The sequence below is a fragment of the Electrophorus electricus genome, unplaced genomic scaffold (genome assembly GCF_041902795.1).
Source record: "Electrophorus electricus isolate QZ-2024a unplaced genomic scaffold, ASM4190279v1 Scaffold78, whole genome shotgun sequence".
Taxonomy (NCBI): domain Eukaryota; kingdom Metazoa; phylum Chordata; class Actinopteri; order Gymnotiformes; family Gymnotidae; genus Electrophorus; species Electrophorus electricus.
Genome location: NW_027658795.1, coordinates 30,395 through 40,654, shown reverse-complemented (window position 1 = coordinate 40,654; position 10,260 = coordinate 30,395). Strand labels below are relative to the sequence as shown.

General features: G+C 40.0%; 1 long non-coding RNA gene across 1 annotated transcript; it reads right to left on the bottom strand.

The window, feature by feature from the left end:
• Positions 1-6,441: 6,441 nt before the first annotated feature.
• On the bottom strand, positions 6,442-9,265 carry LOC145656540 (uncharacterized). The gene is made up of 3 exons (XR_014122179.1): positions 9,169-9,265; positions 7,275-7,349; positions 6,442-6,935 (listed from the first exon to the last, which is right to left on the bottom strand). It is a non-coding gene; the product is annotated as an uncharacterized LOC145656540 (long non-coding RNA).
• Between the last annotated feature and the right edge of the window lie 995 nt (positions 9,266-10,260).

Sequence of the window (10,260 nt, the reverse complement as noted above, 5' to 3'; positions counted from 1 at the left end):
GCTAACAACACTGAAGCACTGACAGTACACAATGTGCATACCTTTAAGCATTAAAGGGATGACTAAATAAGGTAAGTGAGGGGTCTACGTTTTCATCTAAGCCTCCTCTATTTGATGAAACTGCTGTCAATCAAGCAGCTTGCTCTGGAAACTCTTGGAAACGCCTGGACACATAGGTGTGAATTGCTGTCACTCCAAGACAATGGCGCTGCCATGGCCAATAAAAATCAATATAAAATAGAAACGGGGGGTCTAATGCTCTATTCAGGAACACTTTAATGTCAGTAGTGTGCAGTAGTGTTTCAGTTAACCAAAGGCTTGTGTAGTTTGGGTTTGTTCCGAAGGAACCGAACCGAAAGAAAAACGTCGCTTTTACGCAAAGAAGTGAGCACGCAATTAAAAGAACTTTACCAACACTCTGTATACCATTTAAACATGTCACACAGTTGTTTTGATGGTAATTGAATTTTCTATGACAAAATCTGAACTTAACAAAATCTGATCTTATACCGGAAGAATGTCTTAAAAGGCAACTTAAAAGGGCAGGCACATTTTTGTGGAAATTTTACCCAAAAAACACAATGTCTTCAGCATGCAATTTCTGGCAAACGGATGCATTGCACGGCTGAAAATCAGTAAGCAGATACTTGTATTAGTCCTAAGAAATGTTATGTTGATAAATGTACTTTACTTTAAGAATATTCAGTGTTATTAAGTAATTTATTTGAGCATGCCTGTTTGGACCTACCCATGAGCCCGCTAGGGGCGTTGGTGTGTATAGGGGTTAACCAGATGTTCTATACTATTATAATACCCATGGTTCCGAATACATGTGAATACCACACCATCTTCTCCTTCTGCAGAGTTTAACTAAAAAGATACTTTTCATGTCCGACGAATGTCATGTTCAGCGAATACCATGTGTGCGGCTATTGTACCTCGGTGAGTGTGACCTCCCAGCCCCCCACCAAATTTATAGGCTCCAAAAATTTGGTTGTGTAGCACGAAATCTTATTATCGAGGTACATGTCTTTGGAGGCATTGCATGGTAGAGTTACATAGAATCCGTTCTTTTCCATGGTGACCGGATTATAATTTCAATTTGATTTTAGCACCCCCTTTTAATCTTTTACAACGTTAAGAACGTCCTCCGCCGGAATCCAGAAGTAAAACTTATCGGGCCATCCAATCCACTTGATCAAGCAAATCTTTTTTCGGTTCCTAGTTTTTTCAGATAGAATCTTTTCTATTTTAATGGCTTTATCTTTTCCCACTATAATCAGCTCCCACTATGATGCAGCTCCTGTTCATAAAAGGTCCTATGTATATTTTCCTCATTGAAATCCCATAATTTGTATATGGGAGGGTGTCTCCTTAGACATTCAGAAATGGTAAAATATTCATCCATAAAGTTCTGCCCGTACCCTTTATCAAATTGTCACCGTCTCACCGACTCTAAACTTCAATCTTAGTTTTTCCACCTTTTTCCATTGAAACAACCCATACAAGGTTTTAAACACCTTGAAGGAATTTCCTTCATTCACTTCAATGGGTTTCATTTTAATGCTGCTGTGATAGCTGTTGTTATAAGCATGAACAAAGTTCTGTACCACATCGATGTATTTTCTCGTATTGATAGCTGTGAAGTATCTCCACATTCTGGTTTTCAATGTCCTGTTGAACTGTTCACACACTGATGCTTTTTGTCCTGTTCCAGTAGCAAAGTGATTGATGTTATGTATTTTCATGAATGTTTTGAAACTTATTTAAAAATTATTTCCCTTCATCAGTCTGAAGTTTTTTAGGAACTCTGCCTTCTTTTAGAATCAAAACAAAGGCCTCGGCACTGGTCTTGTTTTTCATCATGCGTATCCAAGCATACTTGGAAAGTATATCTATACACGTTAGCATAAATTTCATGTTCCAGTTATGTTCCGCTATGCTGGTCATGTCCAACAAATCGGCCTGCCATTGTTCATCTATGTTTTTTACAATGACTTTGTTTCTTTTCAATTTCACAGAGAATGGTTTATGTAGTGTGTAAGCATCAACCCTTTTACCGATTTCATCCACCACGGACCTTTGCAGACTCTCGACTCCTCCATAGGATCTGGGGTTTGAGGGAGTATAGTAAATATTTTTCAGCAGATGATCAGTCATGGTGAAATGATTGAAACACAATGAGGAGAGTGCTAGAATGGATTATGGTTTTATTAGCATCTTTTCAGCAAAAGATTATATACATAAAAAATTATATACATATAATTACATACAGATCCTATCGGTAACGTTTACTGTTCTGACTCTATTTTCAAGGGTATTACAGAACAATGTGATCAACTCCATCCTCAGCACTCTTTTTTTCTCAGGTGAAGGATCAGTGCAGGTGTCGAAGAGGTTTCCCATATGACCTGATCACCAGGGTTCAGGTTTTCCTGCAGATTCCAGTAGTCCACGACGTCTTCGTGTACCTGCTCCCTACACACGCTATACTTTTTGAGAGCGGATTTGATGTTCTGTTCCTCCTGCAGGTCGGTTACCACTACCCCAGCGATAGCCTGAATCTTGCTAGAGGATGGAGGTATCTGAATGCCACACAGCTTCAAAGCTCTTGACAGTGTGTGCATGAACCATGGCTTGAACAGTTTTTTTTATCAGCTTAGGTGCGTTGAGGCTGAAATAGGATTCATCTGGATCGTAAAGGCATGTGTGTTGACACTGACTAGGATGGTCAATAGCACAACCGTAACAGTTTTCTCTGTCTTCATCAATGATTCTATACATCTGATTCCCGATCACAGCTCGAATGACCGCGATCACCGGTGCGTTGATGCACCCATCGGTTTTGTTGTTATTCGTGTTTTCACAAAAGCTTGTTTCAGAGGGTCCGCTCTTATTATCATTCACACCTGTAAGAGCAGAGGAATGGGGCAGAGTCTCACACGTGGGGAATCCGGGCAGTGAACCTGGAGCACACACCCCAAACAGGACACCCCCCCCCATGTCAGACAGAGTACTCCCAAATTTGCGATCTTTAGCACGCTTTAACACAGAAGCAGGAAATACTGCATGTTCAACGACAATAAGACTGTCATCAATAGGGCCTGAAACTACTTCAGGTAAGGGGAATACAATTCCACCGGCAATGTCATTTCCTAATATAAAGGACACCCCAATCATGGGCAAAGCTGACCTAACAGGTACTTTAACCATACCTGTGACTCCATCAGTTCTAACATAAATGTTATACAGTGGGAGCCGGAGTACTCCTAGTTTAACGCCTTGCACTAACATGGTCACTACGACAATATGACTGAGTTGAAAAAGGCAACACATTATCCAACATAAGAGACACAGCAGCATGTAAACCTGTGATGGACTGTTTGTCTTCATCTGCCTTGAAAAGAGAAACATATCCCTCAAAAAGAAATGGCTGAAACACAGCATCTGGGGGACGAAGCGAAGACTTCTGTGGATACAGTGCTTACAGCACTTACCGTTTTTTTTGTGAGCGGGCATTCTTGCGCTTAAGCGCAGGACAATTACCTATAATGTGTCTACGCTCATGGCAATAGAAGCACTCTCTGTTTCCACAGAAACAGCCGAAACAGGGCTATCAGATTTCAGGGAGCTCACAGAAGTCAGCACAAATTCATCAGCAAGTGTAGAAGCAAAGGATAGGTTACACACTTCTTGTTCATTTAAATACTTTAATATGTTCTCAAAAAGACAGTTCTTGATTTCTTCAACCAGTATGAGCTCTTTAAATTGATCAATTGTGGTAATGTTACATGCAGTACACTACTTGTCTAATAAAACTTTTCCTTGGCAAATTCCACAAATGTCTGGCAGGGGTTTTTCTTTAAGCGTCTGAAATTTTGTGTGTATGCTTCCGGCACTAGTTCATATGCTCGGAGAACAGTTATTTTTACACTTTCGTAATCTAGGCTCTGCTCAAGCGTTAGGGAGGAACACACATGTTGGGCCTTACCAACTAACTTACACTGCAGTAAGAGAGACAATACTTCCTTGGACCAATCCAGTGTCAATGCTATGTGCTCAAACACTGGGAAATATGCATCAACTTCATGTTCCCTAAAACTAGGGACCAAGGCAATCTGTCAACTGATATCAAAACGTCCAGTGACAGAGTCGGAAGGAGCTGGGGTGACAGCAACCCGAGGGAAACTGGGCTTAGGCACTGGTGTACCCGAAGATACAGGGCTTACTAGTGCTGGATAGACAGCTTTCTGAGGAAGAGGTATATGTTTTTGCAAGCCCATACTCAAGCTTTTAAGTGTCACCTCCCTTTCCGCCTCTACCTGTAGAGCCCGAAGACATAGCAGCTCAGCCTCTCGTTCCTGTTTTTTTAATTTTTTTATTTTTTTCCAGCTCCAACTACTTCAATTTCATTTCTAGTATGGGATTTACCTTGGGAGAAAACCTAGGATCCATGCGTGGCCTGACTACAGGGTTGCCACAGCTTCTGCCGTATTAGCAGAGTGAGGCACAACCACAACCAGAGAGGGGGAACACACACACAAAAAAAACAAACAAACAAACGGAACAGGCAAACAGAAGAAGAGGAGAAACAGAGGACGAGCCCACAATTGTTATGACCCCATCTAAGGCTGTGAGGTTGTAACTAGGAAAAAGAAACGTGAACAGCAGAATGTAAGTTGTGAAAAACAAATAGCAACAAAACTGAAGCACAAATGGAAGTCTCCTTTTAGATATATTTTACAGAGGATATTATTATTCACAAACAAACAATCTTACTGGTGCAAATTCTACAGGACCCACACTAATGAAAAAAAAATACCCTAAATAAACCCAACAAACAAAAGAAACATACAACAGACCTTCCTAACTTCCTGACACAAACAGAGGCAAAACCCACATCTAACAAAAATGCCAGTCACTCCTTACCACCATTATCCAACACCAAAGTACCAAACAAATACTATTTACACTCTTTATACAATCACTTGCAGTGATCTTTATACAATCTGTCTCTCTCATATAAATAAATAAATATAGAAATAAATAAAAATATATGTAAATATTAGGGATGGGACATTCAATACAGACGCTTCGAAGCTCGTGTCAGTTTTCCAACACTTGCTGATTCGACACAGTGTACCGGAGCTTGTATTGAGTCACTTACCCTCACTTGACTATGACATTTGAAGATTCGAAAATGACAATGAAACACTGGAAATGGGCAGGATGGTTCAAAGTTTTGGCGCTATCCGCTATCTCAATGACTATTTAAGGCACAGTAAAATCCTGAGCGCCTTTTCTATGGCAGAGAGTCATTTAAAAATGGAAACTTCTACATCAAATAAGCATTCCAAAGCATGGGAAAATTTTGATAAAATATCTAGAAATAGGGTAAGTACGAAACATAATGTATCTTTATGGTTTATGTAGAATAACACAATAAGAGTCTTATTCTAATTAAATGTCGTATTTTTAAAGGTGCGATGTCAGCAGTGTTCCCAGGAGTTGTCCTTTAATAACAACACGTCCGAAATGCTGAGACACCTTCTTGCAAAACATTAGAGCACATCAGCACCACATACAGGTAAAATCGTGAACCAGAGAAGAAACAGTCTTAAACCCCAACACTGTGTTCATTTGGGCTCAGTTTATTAAACTGAATACTAACTCCTCTTCTGTATTATGTTCTGTTCCCAGTTAACCACAAGCGCAATCAATTAAATTCCACAGTCACTATACCCCAGCAATATGTTTCCTCAGATCATATTTTCAAATTTTGTAGATGATTTTTCTATTCCCTATAAAATCACGTTTTCATGATTCACAGATGAGTGGTTACTTTGTTGCTAATATATGACTGATATTAATTTTCCGTAGGCCTTATTCATTCTACAATCAATAATGACAACATTCAAGCATTTATTCCAACATTTTAATAATTAAACTTGATTTTCAGTGGATCTGAACAGACATGAGTTGAACTGTAAGACCACACAGCATTAACACACTTCGCAGGCTGAAATCATTTTTTTCTGGCCAACAGATGTCACTCTTCTCTGATGTCGGATTTCAATGCTCCAATGCATCGAATCTTTTTTGGCACAATCAGGAAGAAGCTCCTAAAGCTTCAATGGGGCTTCATCCAACCATCACTAATATATATATATAATGTAAATAAACAAAACAGCTAAAAAAACAGGAGGGGCGAAGCCAAAGGCGAAGGCTAAAATGGGGGAAAACAACGTCACACACGAGGTCATACAAAATTGCAATAACAAACCAACAAAACTGTCTGTTGTCTCTTCCTCCTTCTCTTGGGGGAGGGGCCATTAAATAATAGGAGCAGTTGTCTTGAAGGCATCTGAGACAAGATGAAGCTCAGTAACATCAGGGGTAGGTGTACCTCAGCAGAGTCCACTATCAGTCCAGTGTATTAGTGCAATGATGTTTGATTCCTACTCAAAGAACATGTGATACTTTCAACATTCACTTTAGGTATCAATGAAGTTGTGACATCAAGCAAAGGAGGACAGTGAGACATGAGTAGACGAGCACAAGTTGGACTTATTAGGGACAATGAAACAAAACCTGAAGACAAGACAACAGAAATGAAAGCCTGAGTGAGCTAAACTGAACTGAATCAAACTCCTACCGCTATATGGACCTAGCTCTGTAATATAGTTGAAACTGTAAGTTGCTATAGATAAGCGTGTCTGCCAGATGTAAACAGGAGATCACATTAAGCAGTGAAGTTGTGCAGTGTGAACATGACATCTGTCTTTTACAGCAAAATCAGATTATTTTATTATTCTTTAAATGTCTTCATGGTCTAGCAACTCATAATTGCATTAGCACTTGAAAGCAAAAAACAAAAACAAAACAAATCATCACTGGAAAGGTGTCCTGGTGCGAGGCGTGCAGTGGTCACTGTCCTGCGAACACAGAGAGACACAGGCGAGATATCAGTTAAAAAGGTTTGAGAAAGTACATCCTCCACTGACAAGATTCTGCTGTTTAAATGTAAATGGATCTGTGACTTGAACAGGTCTGCTCCTTCCCTCAGCCAATATAGAAACAGCTAACTGCACTACAACAAGTACACAAGGTGTAATGAACTTGCTATGAGAATGATCTCAGTAAGTAACTCAAAAAGGAAAGGAGCTTCTCCTTCCTGTTTTCTTTGTTCTCTTCTTGTTAGTGTTTGTATTTGCTCTTTCAAAACACTCCTGCACTCATTCCTCACACTAAAACATGAACCTGGTGTTGTTTACACAGTGACTTGGTGTGAGGCATCTGATCCATGATTTCCCCCTGGGGTCACAGGTCTCGTTTGTCGCCTTTTTTTCCTTAAGACAAAAACAAATTAACATAAGAGCAGAAAAATTGAGCAGAAATAAACAACTATTAAAATTCTAGATGCACTGTGGAATATTCAGAGAAAAACAAGACACTCCAGTCTCTAATGTATTTAATATGTGATATTTAACTGTCAATATGGGGACATTACGAGAAGGGAGTGGACTCAGCTGACCTGTCTATGATTTTATTATTATTATTATTTTAATCCTAGTCTTTGATTAAGTTAAGGCATTTTTCTTTCAAAGAAAAGAAAAGGAATGGAACATGTGAAACACAAACATAAAAATAGGTATGCATTTATCTAATAAACTGATGACTATGATTAGGTGAGACAAGTTTTAGGATATAATAATAAGTGTATAATTTCCATCACACTTTTCACCTGAGTCTCCCGTGTTTCTGAATAAAAGAAAGTAATATAACACACGCAGTTATACAATTTCCAAAAGGCATATTATTTAGAAATAAAGAAGAACTTGGTTATTATTTGGTTATTAGGACACATGAGGAAAGCATTTTAGTTGCATTCATTTTGCCAAAGACATCCATGACTGAAACAAGCTTCCTGTCACCACTGACCACCCTCCTAGCGTCTATGTCTCCACGGTTTCCCTGTCTAGTGTCTTTATTTTTGATTTACTCCCTTGTTGTGGTTCCATTCCTTCGTTTCGTTTTCTGCACCCCTCATAATTTGCACTTGTGTCTGGTTTAATGCTCATTTGACCATGTTTTTAAGCCCTGTTTTAGTTTAGTCTTGTTGCTATTTATTGTAAGTCCAGCTGCTGTTTGTTAATCGAGGCTTCCGTGCATGTGAATATAAGCCTGAATGTTTATCCTCGCCCCAATGTTATAGCCTGCATCCCTGGTTTGTCTTCGTGCGCTTTTCTTTACTTTAGTTTATCATGAATTCTCGGACTCTCCATGTTAATAATTTGACCCTGGACTTTGGATTTGCCCCTAATAAATCTCACTCTTTTCCACACACTGCTCATCGTTACACTTCCCCAGCCTACTATATTTACATTAAAACTCCGTCAACAGCAGTCTTTAACGTTGAGGTTTTTTTTCAATCTGTGTAAAATTACATAATTTCTGCTGTTTCAGAAGTGAAGGATTTGCGTGCTCTAAATTTTCATCATGCCAATGCACAGAGGTTTTGGTATGGAGATTTTATCCCGATCTATAGGAGCAAGTGTAATGGACTATAAAGTTGACGAGAAAGAAACCATCCGTTTCGCCGCCGTTTATGTCCATAGATGCTGCTATTACCAAAAATAGTACTGCGCTGATTCTTAGAGGACAGTTGATTTGACCGGATGTCGCAGCAGTACGGCCGACTACTCCTGATCATAACGCATTCATGACAACTCAGCCCTTTTTACGACTGAGGTGCTCACACGACAACGCGTGATCTTGCACCTTTTATGTGTTTTAAGAAAAACGCTCAGTGTTTTAAAGAGCAGCAGCGAATTTTCCTCTAACGCGTTACTAAGCTCTGTGAGCTGAGTAATTTCTCCCTTTGTGTTGAAATGAACAGGTGTCTGTTAAACTCATTCATGAGCGTATTTTAACGCGCGTTCAATATCGTCCGAGCTGTAATCTTTTGAATTCTGTAACCATGCGGCGTCATACGTATAACATTCTAGTCGCGTGGTGTGATAGCAACTGCTAGTCAGAATAAACAAGACAAGCAGTAGTACAAACATTTCAAAAAGATTCGATTACAAAAGTGAGATGCATTTTTGGCAGAACAGCGTTCATCCTTTTGAAGTTAGTTGCAGCAATTCACACAATTCTCCGACCTACATTGTAAGACATCCTCCTGTTGAGCTGGATATCAGTGTGTTAAGCAGGTTTCTGTTTTGTAGGAGGACGGTAAGCAGCTGGAAGATTCCACCGTGTCCGCGCATCGTAGAGTGAGTTATCAACACAGCTGGCGACTGTTACAACTAACACACCACTTTAAATTTTGATATGAGGCCCTTTTTAGATAGAGATTGCCTGTTAGGGATTAGAATGAGGCTCTGCAGCATCTCAGATTGAAAAATATATATATAGAATCTTTGATGGCCGAAGATCTCTAGGGACCGAATACACATTGCTGGGTCATATGTCTCTGCATGTTTCAAATGGGAAACCATAAGGTGGAGGAGGAAGAGACCCTGGGTGAATGTCGGAGGAAGACAAGGGAGGACAACCGACGGAAGGCTGCACGTGTTGGGCGGTATCTTGGAGGTCTAGACCTCGAGCTAGCAGTGCGAGAACTGCAGAGGGAGAATGTGATGATCAAAGCTGAATTGAGCAGGCTGAGAGCACAGCTTGAGAAAGTAGGAAAAGTGAAACACTTAGTTACACTGCAGTGCACATCCAATGAAGCAATGTTCTGCTATACACAGGAGATGATTTTAGATTGAAATAAGGAACTATAATTAAAATCCAGGTAAATAGTGAGCATAAATGTGTTAGGGCAAATCAACAAATCGATTGCCTATGACACTACAATATCACAGTCTAACTTATATTATATTTTTGATAGTATATCAAAGTGTGTGCACATGCATGTATTTAATAGTGATGCTAAATTAAATGCTTTTTTCACAGTTGGAAAGCCCAAGGCCCAGTTTCCCCCTGGAGTCTCCCAAACCACGAGACAACAGGTTTCCCTCACTCTCCCTCAGACAGCCTACCAGATTTGCACCTGGTGAGCCCCACTGGCTCCAAGAAGCCCCATCATCCAGACCCTACAGGCCTTGCCGTCCACTACTGCCTCCCCTGTACTTGCACTCAGATGTGAGGGCAGCACCAAATGCACAGGAGAAGCTGTTCAAGGAGACACATGAGAAGACACATGAGAAGAAGAAACTGAAACGTCAGCAAAAGGACATAGAGCAGACAACG